At 54.0% G+C, this 22,916-nt stretch overlaps 1 non-coding gene across 1 annotated transcript; it reads left to right on the plus strand.

The window, feature by feature from the left end:
• The first annotated feature begins 1,273 nt into the window (after positions 1–1,273).
• On the plus strand, positions 1,274–1,399 carry LOC113891943. Its single transcript, XR_003510922.1, has one exon. It is a non-coding gene; the product is annotated as a U6atac minor spliceosomal RNA (small nuclear RNA).
• The last annotated feature ends 21,517 nt before the right edge of the window (positions 1,400–22,916 follow it).

Here is a 22,916-nt window from a genome sequence, read left to right on the forward strand (position 1 = left end):
ACCACCAGCACTTGAGGCACGAGCTTAGCTTTGTGCCCGGCTGTGACATTGACTCTGCCAGGAGCCTCGGTTCCCTGTCAGTGAGATAGGAATGACTGCTGTGCCGTGTATGCGCGCTGGACTCTGAAGATTAGAGTCGCAGATAAAGGGTATGGTGAAACCTCCAGGTGTTGAGTGAGACATGGGCAGTTTCACATATATATATTTAACGTATATGTTTCTCTACTCAGAACACTGCCTTAAACGGCCGACAGGAACATGTCAATCAAAAGTCTCCACACAGGTCAGAACACTCAAAAAGTCTACAAACAAGGGCTGGAGAGGGTATGGGGAAATTTACACTCCTACACTGTCAGTGGGAGTGTAAATTGGTGCAGCCACTATGGAGAACAGTATGGAGGGTCCTTAAAAAACTAAAAATAGGGACTTGTCTGGTGGTCCAGCGGTTAAAACTCCATGCTTCCACTGCAGGGAGTTCAATCCCTGGTAAGGGAACTAAGATCCCATATGCCCCCCAGCCCACACACACACCAGAAGCACCATATGACCCAGCAATCCAGTTCCTAGGAATGTCCGACTCTTTGTGACCTGGTGGACTGCAGCCCGCCAGGCTCCTCTGTCCACGGGATTCTCCAGGCAGGAACACGGGAGTGGGTCGCCGTGCCCTCCTCCAGGGGATCTTCCCGACTCGGGATCACACCCTCGTCTCTTGCGTCTCTGCGTTGGCAGGCGGGCTCTTTACCTCGAGGGCCACCTGTCACTAGTCCCCTGTTGTTCCCAAGGAAAGACGTGTTCAATATCTTGTGATAAACTATAATGGAAATACCTGTTAAAGGAATACAGTTAATACCTGTATGTATGTGTGCAACCAAACCGCTTGCTGTGCGCCTGAAACACTGTAAGCTAACTGTGCTTCAGTTTTTTAAAAAGATAAAGGAAAACAGTGGCTTTTCCTTGATGCCCAACTGGCTGGCCAGTATCATGGCAGTGAAAATGACGCATCGGTGTGATTTAAGTGATGAAAAAGCTAGAGAGTAGTCTGCTCTCTGCAACTAGAGGAAGCTTGCACAGCAATGGAGACTTAGTTCAGCCAAAAATAAATTAATTTTCAAAAGGATATCATAGGCCCAAATGTCGATCTAAAACTATAAAACTTCTAGAAGAAAACACAGGTGAAAATATTTGTACAGGCACAAAAAGCATTTACTATAAAAGAAAAAAATGAAAACCTGGACTCATTAAAAGCAAAAACTTTTGTTCATCAAAAAGCACAGCATTGTATGAAAGGAGAGAAGGCTAGCACTCTCCTTGACAAGGATGGAAGGGACTCTCGGGCCTGACAGCATGCATATGGCTGAGGCATTGCCACTTACCTCATGGCATCAAACCACTGTTTTTAGAAGACACACAGACGGCTAACAAACACATGAAAAGATGCCCAACATCACTCATTATTAGAGAAATGCAATCAAAACTACAATGAGATATCACCTCACACTGGTCAGGATGGCCATCATCAAAAAGTCTATAAACAATAAATGCTGGAGGGTGTGGAGAGAAGGGAACACTCTCGCACTGTTGGTGGGAATGTAAATTGATAGAGCCACTATGGAATATGGTATGGAGATTCCTTAAAAAACTAGGAATAAAACCACCGTATGACCCAGCAATCCCATTCCTGAGCATATACCCTGCTGCTGCTGCTAAGTCACTTCAATCGTGTCTGACTCTGTGTGACCCCATAGACAGCAGCCCACCAGGCTCCCCCGTCCATGGGATTCTCCAGGCAAGAACACTGGAGTGGGTTGCCATTTCCCTCTCCAATGAGTGAAAGTGAAAAGTGAAAGGGAAGTCACTCAGTCAGGTCTGACTCTTCGCGACCCCATGGACTGCAGCCTACCAGGCTCCTCTGTCCATGGGATTTTCCAGGCAAGAGTACTGAGGAAACCAAAATTGAAAGAGACACATGTATCCCACTGTTCATTGCAGCACTATTTACAACAGCTAGGACATGGAAGCACCTAGATGTCCATTGACAGATGAAGAGATAAAGAAGTGGTGGTACATGTGCACAATGGAGTGTTCAGTTCAGTTCAGCCGCTCAGTCGTGTCCGACTCTTTGCGACCCCATGAATCGCAGCACGCCAGGCCTCCCTGCCCATCACCAATTCCCGGAGTTCACTCAAACTCACATTCATCGAGTCAGTGATGCCATCCAGCCATCTCATCCTCTGTTGTCCCCTTCTCCTCCTGCCCCCAATCCCTCCCAGCATCAGAGTCTTTTCCAATGACTCAACTCTTCACATGAGGTGCCCAAAGTACTGGAGTTTCAGCTTTAGCATCATTCCTTCCAAAGAACATCCAGGATTGGTCTCCTTTAGAATGGACTGGTTGGATCTCCTTGCAGTCCAAGGGACTCTCAAGAGTCTTCTCCAACACCACACTTCAAAAGCATCAATTCTTTGGCACTCAGCTTTCTTCACAGTCCAACTCTCACATCCATACGTGACCACTGGAAAAACCATAGCCTTGACTAGACGGACCTTTGTTGGCAAAGTAATGTCTCTGCTTTTCAATATGCTGTCTAGGTTGGTCATAACTTTCCTTCCAAGGAGTAAGCGTCTTTTAATTTCATGGCTGTGATCACCATCTGCAGTGATTTTGGAGCCCAGAAAAAAAAAGTCAGCCACTGTTTCCACTGTTTCCCCATCTATTTCCCATGAAGTGATGGGACCAGATGCCATGATCTTCATTTTCTGAATGTTGAGCTTTAAGCCAACTTTTTCACTCTCCTCTTTCACTTTCATCAAGAGACTTTTTAGTTCCTCTTACTCAGCCATAAAAAGGAACACATTTGAGTCAGCTCTAATGAGGTGGATGAACCTAGAACCTATTATTCAGAGTGAAGTCAGAAAGAGAAAGATAAATATCATATTCTAATGCACATATACAGAATCTAGAAAATGGTACTGAAGACTTTATTTGCAGGGCAGCAATGGAGAAACAGACATAGAGAACAGACTTATGGACCTGGGGAGAGGGGACGAGAGGGTGAGCTGCATGGAAAGAGTAACGTGGAAACTCACACTACCATATGTAACATAGATAGCCAACGGGAATTTGCCATATGGCTCAGGAAACTCAAACAGGGGCTCGGAATCAACCTAGAGGGGTGGGATGGGGTGGGAGATGGGAGGGAGGTTCAAAAGGGAGGGGATATATGAATACCTATGGCTGATTTATGTTGAGGTTTGACACAAAACAGCAAAATTCTGTAAAGCAATTATCCTTCAATAAAAAATAAATTAATTTAAAAAAAAAAAAAAAAAAGCACAATTAGGAAAGTGAAAACATAAGCCAGAGTCAGAGGAGTCCGACTCGGACAAAAATCTCCCGTTCACTGTTTATGACTTCACCACACCCACTGGGATAGCCGAGCAGCTGCTGGGGAAAGTGGTATTCTAGTTCCTCAAAAAATTAAAAATAGAAGCATTTTCCTGGCAGTCCTATAGTTAAGACTTCCGGCTTCCACTGCAGGAGACACACGTTCAATCCCTGGTTGGGGAACCAAGATGCCACATACCCGCACGGTGGGGCTAATAAAATAAAATAATTTAAATTAAAAATAGGACTAGCATGTGACCCAGCAGTTCTAACTCCTGAGTAGACACATGAAAGAATGGAAGCAGGGTCTCAAGGAGGCATTTGCACAGCATGTTCATCAGCATTATTCGCACTAGCCCAGAGGTAGAGCAGCCCAGTGTGCCTTCATGGATGACGGATAAACGAAACGTGGTCCACCCACGCAACAGCACGCGGCTCAGCCTTAAACAGGAAGGACAGCCTGCCCCCTGCCCCAACAGGGATGACCTTGAGCAGATGAGCCAGTCCCCAAAGAATAAACACCGTTAAGACTCCATCTACTGAGGTCCCTATGTGTGCGTGCTCAGTCGCTTCAGTCGTGTCCGACTCTGTGTGACCCCATGGACTGTCGCCCCCCAGGCTCCTCTGTCCATGGGATTCTCCAGGCAAGAACACTGAAGCGGGGTGCCATGCCCTCCTCCAGGGGGTCTTCCCAACCCAGGGATCGAACCCACGTCTCTCGAGTCTCCTGCACTGCAGGTGGATTTTTTTTTTTACCACTGAACCACCACTAGGGAAGCCCATGAGGTCCCTAAGGTCGTCAAATTCACAGAAAGTAGACGGGGGGGGGGGGGGGGGGGGGGGGGGGCGGGGAGCCAAGAGCTGGTTGGGGCGGGGGGGGGGGGGGTCAGCGTTTACTGAGGACGGAGTGTCAGTTTTACAAGGTGAGTGATGGAGATGATGGTGGTTAAGTGTGTCCCACCAGCCTTAGAGATGGTCCACACGGTGAAGTTCATGCTGAGTGTCTTTTATCACAGTGAAAAGATGGGAGGGAAGCCCAAGGTGGAGCTCTCAGGCGGTCATATGCGAGCACAGGCTTTGTCCGAAGCTCAGCCCCACCCCCTGTCCCTCTCACTAGACTTCAACACTTGCTCCGGAACAGTCACCGCCAGCCACTCGCCAATCCCTGCCAGCCCCTGGGCAGCATGGACTAGACTTGGGCAGCCGGCGGTGAGCCTGAAACAAAGCCATTAGAGCTTTCCCCAGGGGACTGGGCTCCTGCAGGGTAACCAGACCGTGATCCTGGAGGCACTCAGACTGCAAACCAATACTATCAGGCTGTCTGGGAGGAGTGCACGTGATGAGGTTTCTCTGGAGGAGGATCGGGCACCTGGGAGAGTCAGAACTCTGGGCGACAGGACCGAGGCGGGGGTCCCACGGCCCACTGTGTACAGCCTGTCGGGTCCCTTTTCCTCTCAGTCACGTGGCCTCTTCTTTATGTAACCAGCGCATACAGAACGTTTATTATTTCCCATGTGAGCCAAGAAATGCAGAGCGGATGACCCTCAGGCCAGCCAGGTGCCAGGACGTGCCCAGAGTTCATTCCCCCCACGGCTTCTGGAAAGCGGCCTCTGGCTTTGGTTCATGGAGAATCTCAGGGTTCGGACTGAGTGCCTGGCTAAGCTTGAGGACTACCTCTGCGGGGAGCGAGCTCCGCCCCTGGCAAAGGTCATGAGGAAGGAGGCTTGGCATACGCAAAGGCGGGATCAAGCCTCAGGAGTCTCCCTGGAAATTCTCGAGCATCTACCCCCAAAACTAGAGTCTGCCTACTTTCTGCTTTGTGCTTTCACCTACACCTCTGACTTTACGGGGGGCTGTCCCCCACTACCTCTCTCTGAAAAAAGAGTTAGCTCACAGCTCCAGTTAATAATTCCTGGGTGTGACAGTGTTTAACCTACAAACTCCTTTGGAAGTCCTCTAGCCTGCCTGAATAGGTTTTTCCGGCCACATGTGATTGTTCAGAGCCTCCCAACTGTGAGAGGCAGGAGATGTTCTAAACTGTCTAAACACAGATTCTTTTGAGTAGTTAAAAGATTGATTAGAAATTGTATTGGTGAAGGGATTTTCACTTGTTGGGCCAATGTTTGCTGCTAAGTCTCCATATCCCTTACCTGCTGTGTCCCTGGCAGTGTATTGATATTAATTGGTGTAAGTAGTAGCTTTAATGTTTGTAACCTGGGACCCTTGAGTTAATTCTTTTTCTTGTTATAGCCCACCACACCTTTGCTCTGTAGGAATGCAACTTTATCTAATGCTTTTGGAGGGTGGCTCCTGACCAACCACCTTTAGAGAAAAATAAGTTTTCTGAAGAAAAGGTCTTAAAATGTTAACAGGCCTCTGGGCCAGAAGATGATGCAAATCACCTAAGCTTTTGCATATGATAAGTTTGCAGGCAGAAAGCCTGGCTTGCTGCATGACTCTACCCCTTCCCCCATTATCCTCTATGCATAACTTAAGGTATAAAAACTAGTTTGGAAAATAAAGTGCGGGCCTTGTTCACCGAAACTTGGCCTCACCATGTCGTTCTTTCTCTTACCTTCTGGCTGAATTATTCAGCCTCTTTTCTCCACTGAATTTCCTCACTGAGCTATCCTTATTCTATTACTCTTTATATCCTGATTAACGTTTAATTAAGCAGTTGTTTCCTGATCCTCGCCAACGCCGTCCCCGCTTCGAATACCCTGGATCAGCCGGGGCTGGACCCCGGCATACCTCCATCACCACGGAAGTGTTCCAAGTTCTGGCCGCTGGGTTGGGTTGCATCACCACTTTTGAAGACTCTCCTGGAGGAAATCTGAAGCAACAAACCAGATGCGCTTGGGCAGCTGGCTTCACACCAGTGCTCGCAGCAGGCAAAGCCCCTGCTCGCCCTTCCCCTTTCCTCTCCACGGCTGCTCTGCCCAGAACCAGGACCCTCAGATCTCCAGAGGAGGAAACTGAGGCTCAGAGACGAGGCAGAGGGGTGCCCGAGGCAGCCTCGGGGGCCTGGGAACAGGAAAGAACTCCTGGCAGCGAGGCCTCCTCCAGCGGACCACCACTTGCTCTGCAAAGGAGTGAGAGCAGCTTGGCGCCCTCCCGTAGAGCTCAGACCCACTGCCTGGACACAGAGCGCCCAGCTGAGAAGAGGAGGAAGAGGGAACCTGCCGGTCCCGCAGATCCGCCGCCCATCAGGGCACTTCCTACACTCTGAGAAGGACAAGCGGAGAGAAGGAGCGCGGGTTCTGTAACTGAAGCCACATGGGTCCTCGCTTACTCTTTGAAAGCTTCTCCAACGGACGGCCTCTCCTCTCCAGCAGCATCCCTGCAGGATGACCGTGTCCCGGTTCCCAGTAAGCTGGTGTATTCCCCTCACCACCCGCCTCCCCGCTACTTTTTTACTTTATCTCTTAACATATTTGACTTTTTTAAAAAGTCATTTACTTTTAATTGAAGGATAATTGCTTTGCAGAATTGTGTTGGTTTCTGCCAAACATCCACATGAATCAGCCGTAGGTAGACCCATGTCCCCCCTCCTGAGCCTCCCTCACACACCCTCCTGTTCTGAAGCCCAGAGGAACCTGGAAAGGGCTGTCTGGGGTTGAAATGGAACCTATGGTCACAGGACAGGGCTTCCCCGGCACGTAGCCACCAGCAAATGGACCACCCCGCCAGATGGAGCCAGGGCTCCCAGGTCTGCCACAGTTCAGGCAGACAAGCCAGGGCAGCCCCCTGACCCCCCAGCCCTAACCGACTGTCCCTTCAACACAGACCCTGCCCCCCTACTCTGAGTTCTTAATTTCTCAGAACTCCGGGAAAATTGAAAAACCAGTCGAATGAACAGATATCTTCACCTCGATTTGCCAACTGCTGCCGCCTCCTCACAGCTCAGTCTCTCTTCCTTTTCCACTTTTTGCTGAGCCATCTGAACGCAGGTTACAGGCCTCCTGACATTTTGCCTCGAGCTGTCTTAGCACGTATGATCTCATAAGTAAAGCTTCCTATGTAGCCTCATGTAACTGTCATCACTGGTAAGAAAAGAGACATTCATGCAAGAACATGATCTAATGTGTAACCGAAGGGGGCCAGAGTCACCCTGGGCTTCCAGGCAGCGCTAGTGATAAAGATCCCACCTGTCAATGCTGCGGGTGAAGAGTAAGAAGAATCAGAGTCAGAGGTTCAGTCCCTGGGTTAGGAAGATCCCCGGGAGGAGGACATGGCAGCCCACTCCAGTATTCTTGCCAGGAGACTCCCCAGGACAGAGGAGCCTGGAGGGCTACAGTCCACGGGGTTGCACGAGCCCAAGAGTCAGACACGACGGAGCACGCATGTATCTAGAGTCAGTTCAGCTTTTGTGGGACCCCCGCAGGGATGGAAGTTGCTTTTTTCCTGTTAATCTGTCTTATGTCAGTTTAACTGTTAGATTGGCCAAAGAATCTAGAAGAGCAAGGAAAGATTTTTCTCCCCAGTAGAATCCCCAGCTGTGTCCACAGCGTGTCCACTTTGTTCTGACGTCCAGGAGGAGGAAGATACTCCCAGCCTGTCCTAGGAGGCTTGGTGTGGAGTGGAGCAGACGTGGGGGAGGAGGGGCATCCCAGGGCCGGTGCCCACACGGGGGTCACCTAGGGTCTGCTCCCCAGCTTGGAAAGAAGGCCCGCTCCCTCTTGTTCCCGAGTCCCCTAGCTGCGAGGGGACCGCTCTCTGCAGCTGCGCCCAGCACCTGTGTCTTCTGTACCCCGTGCCCTGGAAATCAGGCCCTTTGGAAGTAGACCCTGCCAGGCCTCTCCTCGCTGGGGACGTCCATCAGAATCGCTGTGGCCTGAACCCTCCCAGTGCTGGCTACCCCTCCAGCCAGCACCCACAGCCCCGTGCCCAACCCCCAGTGCCTTCCAGGGTCTGAAGCACGGAGTAGGTCTCCGCAAACTTTCATGGACTAGATGGGTAAATGCGTGCTGACACCTTCCTGCAACCAGAGGCTGGAGATGGTGGTCCAGGAGAACCTTGGCCCAGACGGCTCATTCCAGCTGGAAGGATACTGATGGCCAGCCCAGGGCCCAAAGAGCAACCTAGGGGGCCAGGGGCAATTCTGTGGCCAGAGGGCGGCCTCCCAACCGGAGTCGGGGAGCTCCCTCGGTGCAGGCCCCAGGCTCACAGTCCTGCCAGCCGTGGGGGCGTCAGGCTCAGGGGGCTGAGCCCCTCTGAGGAACGCAGGCGCTGGGGGGCGGGCTGCCTTCCCGTGACCCTGCCCCCCAGCAGCCCCCTGTGCTGTGCAGGCAGAAGAGGGCCACACAGACGTGCCCCAGTGCCCAGTCCCTGGCCAGCTCCTGTCCTGTGTCCGGTTCACCCTCTGATGGACTCAGGGGACACTGGCTCAGCAGCCGGCTAGGCCAGCGGTCACCCTCCAGGAAGGAGAGGCCTCCCTGTGCTCCGGGGCGGGGAGGAGAGGATGCAGGCAGACCACCAGCCGCTGAGAGGTGCTTAGAGATGAAGCTTCTCGGGCTGGCATCGCAGGAGCCCCCAGGGCTCTGAGAGCTGGGGCCCAAAGGCCCAGCAAAGGGACCCCAACAGGGGCACGCCTGCACGCCTGACGACGTCTTACACACCCGCTGAGCACCAGCGGCGTCAGCCATCGACGCAGGCCTGTGTTTTCCAGAAAGAAGGCAGGCCTGGGAGCCCGCCAGCCACCCTCATGTAGACACTGTGCGGCTCTCAGACCCACGGCCATCACCAGGATGACCCCAGGAAACCTCACACCGCTCAACAGATGACAGGGACAACTTGGGACGGCCACACGCGAGGGCTGAAAGTAAGGCGGGCTCTTGTCTGTCTTAACTGCACCTTTTTATCCAGAGTGAAAGCAGGTATGAAGCTGGAAAACCAGGACGCCTGCGTGGTCTGCCCGCTGGAGTCCCACTGCTCCCGCAGTGGTTTCCCGGGGGAACAGGCGGCTCACTGCCCAGCTCCGGGCCCCTTTCTCTCGGCATCAGGTGACGGAAGTCTCGCTTACCTGACATGACAGGCGAGCAAGCCCGTGTCCGCACCCAGCTCTCCGGTTGCCTGGCGCCCGCTGGCCATGGCCCACATTCCTTTCCTTTCTGTCTGCACCCACGTGGCTCTCAGTGCCCTTACAGCAGCTGGACGCCCCTCGTCTTTCTAGCCCCTCATCACTTGGCAAAAAGTCATGGTATTAGCAGGATTTGTGGGTCAGAACGATAGAGGCAGAGGAACCAGATCCAACTGGACGGGATTTAAATCCTCTCAGAGCTGCAGCTGAATCTGGAGGGGGCTGTTGGCCAACGTCCCTGTGGGGCACGGCCACGATCCAGCCACCCCGGGAGAGCCAAGGTCCTCTGCCAGCTGGTGGGCCCCCTGTCCTGACGGGGGGGGGAGGTGGTTCCTGGTCGTTAGGGAACTCAGGGCTCTGGGGTGATGGGGGCGTAGGGGGGCATGTTTCCTGGTCCTTAGGGAGCTCAGGGCTCTGGGGTGATGGGGGCGTAGGGGGGTGGTTCCCGGTCCTTAGGGAGCTCAGGGCTCTGGGGTGATGGGGGCGTAGGGGTGCGGTTCCCAGTCCTTAGGGAGCTCAGGGCTCTGGGGTGATGGGGGGGCAGGGGGGCATGTCTCCTGGTCCTTAGGGAGCTCAGGGCTCTGGGGTGATGGGGGGGCAGGGGTGCGGTTCCCGGTCCTTAGGGAGCTCAGGGCTCCGGGGTGATGAGGGGGCAGGGGGTGGTTCCTGGTCCTTAGGGAGCGCAGGGGTCCGGGGTGGAAGCCTCAGTCCCGCTGGGTCAGCAGATGAGTCCAGGGAGGATATGGTAGAAACTGCCGTGCCTGCCTGTACTTTCCCCACTCTGATCTCTAGAATTCAGCCTCAGCGCTAGGTTCTTGGCCATTTAGAACTGTACGCTGATTACAACAAAGTAAAATAAATGTAACTTCTTATGTCTATTAAGATCAGAGAAGATTTTGGAGTGATGGGAAATTTGTTTTAATTATACTACTCATTTGAAGAGACCCTGATGCTGGGAAAGATTGAAGGCAGGAGGAGAAGGGGACGACAGAGGATGAGAAGGTTGGATGGCATCACCGACGCAATGGACATGGGTTTGGGTAAACTCCAGGAGTTGGTGATGGACAGGGAGGCCTGGCGTGCTGCGGTCCATGGGATCGCAAAGACTCGGACACGACTGAGCGACTGGACTGAACTGAACTGAGAATGAAGACAGCCTCCCAGTTCAGCTCTGGCCAATGGGGCGAAGTGAAGGGTAACGGGGCAGATTTCCAGCGCTTTCTTTAAGATGCCCCAGGCCTCCTGTGGCAGGCCTGGACTCCCCCCCTGCCCTCCCCCCCGGGCCGCATCCTGGGCCGGCACCGGTCTCTCCTTTCTGCCCGCTCGTCCTGATGAACACAGCGGGAAGTACTCTGGATTCCCAAGAAAGTTAGGGTCGGGACCTCCTTGGCGGTGCAGTGGTTAAGAGTCCATGCCTTCAGTGCCCGAACGAGGGTTCGATTCGGTCAAGGAGCCGATAGCCCACGTGCTGTGCGGCCGAAAGGAAAGTTAGGACCAAGCTTAGAAATGGCAGAGGGACATCGGCCCTGCCGGTCAGCCGGCCCAGTGCCAAGTGGGGACTTAACACACATGTGTGCACGGTCTTCCTCTACAGGCACAGGCCGCTCAGACCCTGGGGACTTCCTGAGCCATAATTCGAGATTCGTAAGAAGCCCCTCTCAACCACACCAGGGCTCCTGTGAACGGGGTGACTTTTGTGAACCCCCTGAGGAGCATCGCCAGGGGAACCAACCCCATGATTAGGAGTTGGACTGTCAGCCCCACCCTGGTGACCTCTGGGCAGGGGACAGGCTGGAGCGTGAGCTCATCTCTGATATCAACAGAGCAAAGGGGAACAGCAGGTGATCAAACAGCTCATCCCACTAGGGGACTGTAAGCAGGAAAATACAGCAGACCCTGTGAGTTGATGATCACTCGAGAAAGCAGGTTTGCTTAACCACAAAACCAAGCAGGCTAGCTTAGCAACAAAACCAGGCAACGTGAACACGAGACCTGCCCCCAGACAGTGAAACAATGGGGCAGGAGACCCGCCGCTGCCCAGGGAGCTCAGGGAGTTAATGATCCCTAGGACATGTCCTCTGCGCATGGGAAGAGCAATGATTTGTGGGCCTAGCTTGACCATGCAGGGCCCAGAAAACTCCCCTGCTCAACCTGGAGGAGGAACGGATGATGGGAGCATGCCATCCACTCAGGAAAGACAGAGGTCTCTCCCTGCCCAGTTCTTTGATTATAAAGCTGGAGCCCAGTAGTTCTTGGGGCGCCACACCCCCTCACCAGCCTGCTTGTGAGCCTCACTAGCATCCTTTTCTAGTAAATCACTTTCTCTCTTGCTGAATTCTTTTCTACATCAAGACATAAAGGACTGTGGTATGGGATCTCTTCTGAGCCCCCTGAAATGACACCAGTTTCATCACCAGCAGGCACTCATTTAATCCAGCACGCCCGTAGCGCAAAGCTATACATACATGAAAGCCACCACCTGAAGGGATTCCGAGAGCTTCCAGGTCAGTGGCCACGTGGGGGCTCTGGGAGGGTGGGGCACCCCGGGAGGAAAGGAGGTTCAGTGCCCCCAAAACCTGGCCTGGGGGTCTCTCCCCGCTGGCTGGCCCTGACCTGCATCCTTCATGGGAGGCAGGCCATCCAGTGAATGAACTGCTGCCCAGCTGCTCTGGAAGGGGCTGGACTGGAGGAGGGGGTCCTGGGCTCTGCTGTGGAGTGGGCTGGGCAGAGGCACAGGTGATGGCCTGGGCTTGGGGCTGGCTTCTGGGAGGGGCCGAGGTAGATCCTCACGTCAGAGCTGAGCTAAACTGCAGGATCCCAGCTGGGCTCCCCGGGTAGCTTGGTGAGTGCAGTTCCCCCCTCACATTTGGAGAGAGCGACTTCACTTTCACTTTTCACTTTCATGTATTGGAGAGGGAAATGGCAACCCACTCCAGTGTTCTTGCCTGGAGAATCCCAGGGATGGAGGAGCCTGGTGGGCTTCCGTCTATGGGGTCGCACAGAGTCGGACACGACTGACGCGACTTAGCAGCAGCAGCAGCGAGTGCGTGGAGGAGGGCACGGCAGCCACTCCAGTGTCCGTGCCTGGAGAACTCCGTAGGCAGAGGAGCCTGGTGGAGGAGGGCATGGCAGCCACTCCAGTGTCCGTGCCTGGAGAATGCCACGGACAGAGGAGCCTGGTGGGCTAGTCCATGTGGTCGCAGAGAGTCGGGCATGACTGACTGACCAACAGTGTTGCACAGCGCAGTAATGAGAAGGACCAATGTGATGTGAATGGAGATGATGGCTTTTCTCCATTTTCACTCCCAACACTAGTCACTGGGCTTGGGGTCCCTGCCCACATCCCATAAGGCCTCACCTTCACTCAGGACACCTGCAGAGACGCTTCTCCATATCAGGCCCCATCCTGAGGCCCTGGGTGGACATGAAAACCAGGGACGCTGTTCAGTCCAGTGCCACGTCGCGTGAAGCCAGCATCCGGCCGGACCCGTGCAGACGGAGTGCTCTGGGCAGGTCGCTTCCAGCCTCTCGGAGCCCAGCATCCGGCCGGACCCGTGCAGACGGAGTGCTCTGGGCAGGTCGATTCCAGCCTCTCGGAGCCCAGCATCCGGCCGGACCCGTGCAGACGGAGTGCTCTGGGCAGGTCGCTTCCAGCCTCTCGGAGCCCAGCATCCGGCCAGACCCGTGCAGACGGAGAGCTCTAGGCAGGTCGCTTCCAGCCTCTCAGAGCCTCAAGTGCCACACCTGTTACTCGAGATGCATACAGGTGGGTCGGCAAGCCCTTCTGAAAAACTCCTGGGGCCAAACATGCTTCGGACTTCTGAATTCTCCCTGACTTGGAGGGGTAATTCAGTGCGAGGACTGCATAGTCCCTCGTATCTGTGGACAGAAGCGTGTGACCCACCATCCAGCCATCAACCACCGTGGCCCCCCCACCCCATCCGCAGACAGTGCATGCTGAATTCAGGATGTAGAGAAATAGCTTGCAGGCCCTCCGCAGCCGAGACACATGTGTAGGGTTAATTTGAATGACCCCAGACTCTTGCATCTCCCCACACACAGCAGAGCACTAAAGCCACTAACCTGAGTGGCTGGTTTATGTGACCAGCAGTAACGTTTTGATGTTCAACTTTGTTTTCCACCAGAGCTCCTGGCTCCTCCCTGGCCTCTTTGGAGCAGTTCCCCAGAGCCATCGGAGAAGACGGTTTCCCGGCTACAGTCCTCAGTAAGGTCCCTCAACAAAGCCAAACTCAAAACGTGTGTGTGTGTTTTCAGTTGCCACGTTCTGGAATTCCTGGCTGTAAAACGGATGAATGTTCACACTGACAATTACAAACGGCCTCAGGTCAGCGTACATCAGGTTTCACACCCAATGACCTGTCGGGGGAAAATGTGCCTTGTGGAGACTTTTGTGTTTCCAAATTGTGAATCCAGGGTCTTGGAGAGAGATACACGCGCAGACTGAACTCAAAGGATGCTTAGGTGGTGGAGCCCGCCCTGCCCGCCCTGGAAGGAACACGGGCGTTACTGTGCCGTCATCCGTGGTCAAGGGACTGCCTTCAATCAACAGCTTCTTGCTGATGGACATATCAGTTCTTTCTAAGCTTCCCCCCTTATAATCTATTCTGTATCCATCTTTCTAAATTTGTGAGATCCTAGCTGTCAGAAAGGGGCTTCTCTGGTGGCTCAGCAGTAAAGTATCCACCTACCAATGCAGGAGACGCAGGTACAGTCTGTGGGTCAGAAAGATCCCCTGGAGAAGGAAATGACAAGCCACCCCAGTATTCTTGCCTGGGGAATCCCATGGACAGAGGGACCTTTCAGGCTACAGTCCACGGGGTCTTGAAAGAATAGGACACAACTCATCGACTTAAACCACGACAACAAGCTGTCAGAAAATACAGTACAGAATTTCTACATGAGTGAAAAAGAGACTAAGGGTATGCTGTGTACACTAGCTTACCCATCGGTTATTTACACCTTTCATTGTCCTGGAGATATTTTATGACTCTGTAATCGTAGAAAACGTAATACAAGTGTTCTGTGTCCATGGAGGTGAAAGTGTAAAGTAAAAGTGTTGGTCGCTCAGTCACGTCCGACTCTTTGCAAAACTAATAACTACTTTTGGTGCTGGTGTTATGATTATTTTACTGTTAAAAATAAAGAATATTTTCTTGGCCTCAGGCACCAGGCCTTTTTCCCACATTCTGCAACTCCAACACCAGTAGGAATTACCTGGAGAGTTGTGAGCACCCAGCTTTGCAGGCCTCTCCCTCGGAGTTTGCTCAAGCAGGTCTGGGTGGGGCCTGAGAACACAGGTGTCTGGCACATTTCCAGGAACCCCACTTTGAGAACCACTGCTTAAAGCACTCTGCAGGATGAGTAACTGTGAGGTGCGGTGGCCTCCGCAGAGGTGAGTCAGCAGGCCCGCCAGGCCCAGGGTTGGTTAGGATCGCGGCGGAGACTGGAGGGGACAGAGGTGTGCCAGGACAGTCGGCAGAGAGACCGTCGGACGCTCGGGACACCGGAGAGTCTGCAGAGGAGGAGCCAGGCCTGCCCGTCACCTTCTTATCTGACTGAGAGAGTGGCTGCCGGGAATTGAGGCCACCAGGATCTCCCTTCTGAGCAGAAGGGAGAAGAAAACCCACCCAGCTCCTTTCCCAGGGCAGATGCGTGGCCTTGAAGGAGATGGGAAGACTGCTCACCTCCTTTCGCAGGGAAACATCATCCCCAACTTTATCTCCTGTCTGCTCTCCTGAAAACCATTTATCTTCCCCCAAAGTCATCTGTTTTCCCACGAGTGCCTTCCCTTCCACCTCACGCATTAACGTGGCATTTAAACCCCAGTTTGAACCACCCCTTTGAGTTACTCATCACTGAGTTCTCCTGTGTCTAAGTGTGTTACATGTGGAAATAAACTCTGGGTTTTCCCCTCCTGTTAGTCTGGCTCTTTGTCAGTTTGATTTGCAGTGCCTCATGGACAGAACATAAGGGGGTAGAGAAAGAAGTTTTTCCTCCCCTACAAGATCAACTTGAACTCATGGACTTCATTTTCATATTCACGAATGCCAGTGTAAACCATACCCAGAAAAGAGCTGACATGCCAACAGGAAGCGTCACAGTGCCTGCCCTTAGGGAGCTGACGTCTAGTACCTCGGTGAAATGCGGTTCACGGTGGAAGGTCCGTCCAAAGAGTGCACTGGCAACACCTTTAGAGGGAGCTGTTCGCGCCAGACCACCCACTGGGGAAAACGGCTTTCGGCTTCTAGATGTTAACCCCTGTAGAGACTTGACCACGGTCACGCTGGGCCCAGCATTTCCGGGCTCTGTGGAGGACGGGAGACCCGGACGTGGAGCTGCCGGAAGCACCAAGGACTCTCGGGGAGCTGCAGCGCAGTCAGTCTGAGCCTGTGGACGAAGGACCTCAGGGTGACATTCTCGCCCGCTTTATGAAGGCCAAGCAGCTCTGTAGCGATTCTGCAGCTTGAGCAGCCTGCCCTCCAGCCAGAGGGGGGGACCTGACTCACAGCAGCAGCAGCCTTTGCGTGGTTTTGCAGAAGGCCAGAGGGCAGGCAGCCTCGGGGCAGGGACTGAGGGCCCTGGTCGCTGCCCTGCGCTGTTGGGCGCAAGGCAGGGGCGACCCCGGCACGGCTGACCTGCTCTGACACCTTCAGCCTGGCGCCAGGGGCTCCCGGAAGGAACTGGCAGCGCCCTGCTCTGCCCGAGGACGGCCTGCCCTCTCACACCCCGGCCTGCAGAGGCGGCGCCTGTCAGCTCCCACCGGCCCAGAGGGCTGCAGACATCCACCCCGTGGCCACGCCCTCCTGCCCTCAGTCTTCACTCGCCCCTCCGAATTCCATGTTACCAATATTAAATCTTTTCCAGAAGTCTCACAACTGAAATGATTTCTATTTTTACACATCATTGCAAAGAATAACTGTTAGCATTCTGTGAAAGTCTGAAGCTCTTTTTTGAAAAGTCTCTTCTTGTACAGAATGGCTTGAAGACACTCAAATGCATTCTGGAACACACCAGAACAAGTTGAGGGGGTCCAAGGAAATCCTCAAACCAGTGAACGCTGTTACAGCCTCGTCTTCCAGGGCCGGGGGCATCTCAGGAAAGTAGGCCTGGGAACAAGGTGGGTTCCAGCCACGGGATGAAGGGCAGGAGCCTGGGGGAGTGCCCGCTGGTGAGGCGGCCGGAGCAGGACGCTGGCGCCGGGCGGTGGAAGCCAGGCTCCCCACCGGAGCCCCACGGGCAAGGACCCAGTGAGTCACAGAAGAAATGCAAGTGACTGGAAATGACAGCTCACGGGAATGGTGTCGGATTCGCAATGTCAGAAGAGGAAGATTTAGCTGCAGGACCGGGGACCAGGCTTGGTCACTCAAGAGCTTTTGTGTAGCCAGGTTTTATTAAGGTATAAAAAGGGACTGGGAAGCTTCTGACACAGACATCAGAGGGGGGACGGAGTGAGCCCCCGAGCTGGTTTTAGCGAACTGTTTTATGTGTGTTAGAAAGCTCCTAGTCAGATAAGAGAGGCACCTCAAGGCTGGCAGGGTTTCCCCAGGCCCCTCTCCCACAAAATGCGTTTTTGAGATAGGATGGCGCGAGCTGTGTCATCAACCCCAGGCATAAAACAACTGATATGAATATGTTGAGCTATTATCAGTCAAAAGTTAGTCTTTGGTGGAACCGTTTTTGAAGAAAGGCAAGTTTCAAAGCAAACACATCGTTTCATTAACATAGCTTAAGGAGAACACTTCCATAAAAAAACACGTTGGTTAGCTCAGGGTGTGAGAAAAGTTAAGTTCAGGTGGAACCAGGTGTTGTCAAAGCAACACAGAACTTGAAGAGACACTTGCAGCCGATTTCCTCTGTTTGGAGACCCCTGGCCCTCCTGCCTGTGACCCTCTCATAAACATAAGCATGAACCTCCTCTAGTGCTCAGAGGCGGGCCACCACCCCCAGGAGCAAGACACAGCCGCTGAGCACAGCGGCAGCGGTGGTGAATTCTGCGGGCACTTGGGTTCCAAGCGCTCTGGGGACCGCTGCAACCTTGCTGGGGGAACAGTATCTGGAGGTTGAACACACATCACCTTCTCAAGTTCAGTTCAGTTTTAGATTTTCCATCGAGACCAGTTCACATACATAAAATTCACCCTCTTCACAGTCTCTGAACATTCTCTGGCTGTATGACTTTCTGGCACCGACTCCAGGACATCTGCATCGCTCTCAACCCAGAAAGCTCTGCTTTCTGTCTCTGTCTCTGCCAATTCGGGTTGATCCATGTAAAAGGGGTCTCTTCCTTCCTTTTCTTTTAAACTAACAGATGTTTCCAGAAAAAATCTATTTCTGCTTTATTGACTATGCCAAAGCCTTTGACTGTGTCGATCACAATAAACTGTGGAAAATTCTGAAAGAGATGGGAATACCAGACCATCTGACCTGCCTCTTGAGAAACCTGTATGCAGGTCAGGAAGCAACATTTAGAACTGGACATGGAACAACAGACTGGTTCCAAATAGGAAAAGGAGTACGTCAAGGCTGTGTATTGTCACCCTGCTTATTTAACTTCTATGCAGAGTACATCATGAGAAACGCTGGGCTGGATGAAGCACAAGCTGGAATCAAGATTGCCAGGAGAAATATCAATAACCTCAGATATGCAGATGACACCACCCTTATGGCAGAAAGTGAAGAGGAACTAAAAAGCCTCTTGATGAAAGTGAAAGAGGAGAGTGAAAAAGTTGGCTTAAAGCTCAACATTCAGAAAACGAAGATCATGGCATCCGGTCTCATCACTTCATGGGAAATAGATGGGGAAACAGTGGAAACAGTGGCTGACTTTTTTTTTCTGGGCTCCAAAATCACTGCAGATGGTGATTGCAACCATGAAATTAAAAGACGCTTACTCCTTGGAAGGAAAGTTATGACCAACCTAGACAGCATATTGAAAAGCAGAGACATTACTTTGCCAACAAAGGTCCGTCTAGTCAAGGCTATGATTTTTCCAGTGGTCATGTATGGATGTGAGAGTTGGACTATAAAGAAAGCTGAGCACCGAAGAATTGATGCTTTTGAACTGTGGTGTTGGAGAAGACTCTTGAGAGTCCCTTGGACTGCAAGGAGATCCAACCAGTCCATCCTAAAGGAGATCAGCCCTGGGTGTTCTTTGGAAGGAATGATGCTGAAGCTGAAACTTCAGTACTCTGGCCACCTCATGCAAAGAGTTGATTCATTGGAAAAGACCCTGATGCTGGGAGGGATTGGAGGCAGGAGAAGGGAACGACAGAGGATGAGATGGCTGGATGGCATCACCGATTCGATGGACATGGGTTTGGGTGGACTCCGGAAGTTGGTGATGGACAGGGAGGCCTGGCGTGCTGCAGTTCATGGGGTCGCAGAGAGTCGGACACGACTGAGCGACTGATCTGATCTGAATCTGGCTTTTACTCAACACAGCAGCACCTAAGTGTTAGAATCAGTAGCCCTGCAGTGTGCGCTCACTGCCTAGCCAGGATCAGAGAAGATGTACACGACCTTTGCCCCCAGCTCTGCTAAGAGGGCACGTTGTACAGGTCAGGCACATGCTGGTGCTGTCGGAGCAGCAGAAACGGGATTAGCCCCGACACTCACTGCTTGAGCACGAAACCCCCGTCTTCACGTGAGCTAGCCATGTCCTGGCCTGGAGCAGGAGGTCGTCCATTTTTTATACTGAACGTGCATTTCTGTATTATAGGAAATAGATTAAAATCCAGAAATACAGATCAAAGTCGGGACTTCCCCAGGGGTCCGGGGGTTAGGGCTCCATGCTTCCACAGAGGTGGCCGGGAACTGAGACCCCACAAGCTGTGCGTGCAGTGTGGCCAGAAAAAAAAAAGAAATCAAAGTCAACAGGAGAAGACAAAACCCAGCAACCAGGCGAGTCAGGAAACCACTCAGGACGCTCACCCGAGCACACCAGGCGCCCACGTGGTCAGCGGAGCGGGCCCGGGTACCAGGCTTCTGAGAACCCAACCTTGTCATCCCCGTTGCTGGGTGAGCACACCCCAAGCAAACAGAAGTGTGTGGTCCGTTGGTCGGTTGTTACGCTTGAGTTTGTTTGGTTTCCAGAACAGCAGTTATTTCTCCAGGCTGCGGGGGAGGCTAGTATACCGGGTGGGGGAGGGGCGAAGGAGGCAGGGATGTTGGGGGGTTGGGGTTAGGGGGTGGGGAGGGCAGGGAAGTTGGGGGGTTGGGGTTAGGGGGCGTGGGGGGCAGGGAAGTTGGGGGGTTGGGGTTAGGGGGCGGGGGGCAGGGAAGTTGGGGGTTGGGGTAAGGGGGCATGGGGCGGGTCAGGGAAGATGGGGTTTGGGGTAACGAGGAGCGGGCACCCCGCCCTTCATCCTCTCCTCCATCCCCACCCCTCTAACCCCCCTCCATCCCGGCACCCCACCAGGGGACCAGCCAGCCCGGCCTCCTCAGATGCAGGCCCATCAGCGCCCACTAAGCTGCTTTCTCTGACTTCCCCTTTCCTGGCCGAAAGGGGATCTCCCCAAAGATCTCCCCACTTTTCCTCAGAGGCAAAGACCGCGCGTTTCCACTGAGGCTGTGTGTTAGGGCTGAACTGCGTCCCCAGGGGTCACACGCTGGAGTCCTGGCCCCAGTCCCTTTGGGGACCGTATCTGGAGACAGGTCTTCATGGGGTGATCAGGGGTCCTGAGCCCTTAGGGTGCTCAGGTCTGTGGTTTGTCAGTGGCCAAGTCAAGTCTGACTCTTTGCAACCCCTTTGCACCTCTGTAGCCCTCCAGGCTCCCCTGTCTGTGGGATTCTCCAGGCAAGAACACTGCAGTGGGCTGCCATTCCCTTCTCCAGGGGATCTTCCTGACCCGGGGATTGAACCTATGTCTCCCGCACTGCAGGCGGGGGCCTAACTGCTGAGCCCCCAGGGAAGCTCCCCTCAGGTCTTGGGTGACCCTACCCGGCATGGCGGTGTCCCTTCACAGACAGGAAACTTGAACACAGGCCCAGGGAGGGCGAGGAGGCCGCAGGGAGGAGACGGCCACACACACACCGAGGAGAGGGCGCAGAGCGGCCCTTCAAGCCTCGGCTGGAAGCAGCCCTGCTGAGCCAGGGTCTGGGCTTCGGGGGACAATCGCCCTCGTGGTGTTCGAGGCCAGGCGCGGGGGAGGCGCTCACAGCAGCCCTGTTCCGTCAGCAAAGGGGACAGAGGCTTCCGGCCGGCGCTCACCTGGCCTGGGCTCGGCCCCTCCAGCTCTGGGGTTTCCAGGGAATCTCTCACCAGCCTGACTTCTCACCGTTTGCCCTGAGCTTCTGCTCACCCCTCAGGACATCTCCCCGAGCTGTCTTTGTTTCAGACACACATCTCTCGTTACTGCCTCCCTTTCTAGAATGTGGGCGTATCCACCTCAGCTGATTCCAGCCCTCCTCAGGCACCCGTCCTTGCTGGTCTGCGGTCTAAGGGACCACCCGTGTCTCCACGGCAGAGACAGTGTCCTGCCCCTCGGGCAGGAGACGGGGGTCCACCCCGGGGCGTCCGGGAAGGGGGTCCACCCCGGGGCGTCGGTGAAGGGGGTCCACCCCGGGGCGTCCGGGAAGGGGGTCCACCCCAGTGTCCCAGGAAGGGCCAGACGGCAGTGTAGCGCTCTGGGCCCACAGGCGGTCTCCGTTGTCTGCCGTCCTTGCTTCTTCACAATCCCTTACGCTGTCGTTGTTGCTCAGTCGCTCTGTTGTGTCCGACTCTCTGCAACCCTGTGGACTGCAGCGTGCCAGGCTTCCCTGTTCTCAGGACCTCCTGGAGTTTGCAACCCTTTATAAAAGGAAAATAGAAAAGCCACCGCTGGCTCCAGGACCGTGTGAAATCTGACTGCATTTGGTTCCAGGGTTGTAGCCACTGTCCCCGCAGGAGGCAGGGCCGTGGGGTCTCAGTTTCCGAAGGACCTGCAGGGATGATGCTGAGCAAACAGTCAGAGGAGCACCCAGTCGAGGCAGTGTGAGCGACAGGGAGCAGCTGAGGAGCTGGGGTCCCTGGCCGACATCCTTCCCAGCGCCGGGAGGCAGGCAGGAGGCAGCCAAGCTCTAGTTCTCCACAGGTGGAGGCCGGGGGTGCACAGGGAGGGCTGTGTAAAGAATGAATGAGCCACATTCTAGCTGCTCTGCTGAGGACTCTACCAGGCAGAGCCTGTGTGGTTTCCCTCTTCTCACTCAGTTTGTCTGAGTTCTAAGCAGCTCCTGATTCGCCCCCAGCAGCCCCAGCCTCTGACAGGGCCAGGGGTCCATCCACACGACGGCCAAAGCGGGGTAAAGCAGAGAACGCAGAGGACAGCAGGGCCCATACACGCAGCAGGGGTGGTTGGCATGGCGTCTGTATTTATAACAGCCCATCACTGAGTGATTTCCTATTTCTCTAAGAAATAAATAAATACCGATGCTCTCGGTGATTACAAAACCAAGCTGTCCTGGAGGTTGTTTGAGAGAAGGGCTAACTGTTCACTGGGAAACCTGTACACAGAGGCTCCCGGCACCTTGACTCATCAGAAATAAATGCAGTGAACTGGAGCAGCCCAGCCCTTTAGCAGGTCACTGGCACACGAGCCCTGGGCACCGCCCGGCAGTAAAAAGAAACAAGCCATGATCCCACAGCACCCGGCTGACTCCGGGGAGGTGGGCTGAGGGCCCATGGCTCCCGAGCCCTTGGGGTTTCCTGAGGGATGGGATAATGTCTGTCTCTTGTCTTCAATTCTGGACAACGTACCGGGCAAGGGAACTTTCGGATGCCAACCAGGGGTGGGGGCTGGTTCCCGGGAGAAGCCACTCAGTGGTTACAGGGTTGGAACTTTCCACCCCGTCCCGGCCACTGGAGCTCAGAGTGCGTGAGGGCGAATCCATCAGAGGCTGAGGAGCCAGTCAGTCATCCTGGGAGGCAAGGCTCCGTAAAACCCAGAAGTCCCGGGCAGGGGCAGGCCGGCTGGCGAGCCAGGGGGCTGGGAGCGTGCGTCTCGGGAGCAGGAAAGCCTGTGCCCAAGCCCCATCAGGGGGTCTTCACCTGACTGTATCCTTTATAGTAAGCTGGGAATCCAGGAAGTCAAGCAAGTCTTCCTCAGCTCTGTGAGCCGACCTAGCAGACAAACTGAATCCAAGGAGGGCACCTTGGAGACCCTCCATCTATAGCCAGTTGGACAACCACCACGGAGGTTCCTTAAAATTAAATAGAGCTAAAAATGATCCAGCAATCCCACTCCTGGGCATATATCCAGAGAAAACCATGAATCAAAAAGGTACACATACCCCAGTGCTCATTGCAGCAGTGTTTACGACAGCTAGGACGTAGAAGCCGCCGAGAGGTCCGTCAGCCGAGGGCTGGGTAAGGAATATGTGGTGCGTACACACAATGGAGTATTACTCAGCCATTAACAGAATGAAACGATGCCATTTGCAGCAACGTGGATAGACC

The sequence above is a fragment of the Bos indicus x Bos taurus genome, chromosome 4 (assembly GCF_003369695.1).
Source record: "Bos indicus x Bos taurus breed Angus x Brahman F1 hybrid chromosome 4, Bos_hybrid_MaternalHap_v2.0, whole genome shotgun sequence".
Lineage (NCBI taxonomy): Eukaryota > Metazoa > Chordata > Mammalia > Artiodactyla > Bovidae > Bos > Bos indicus x Bos taurus.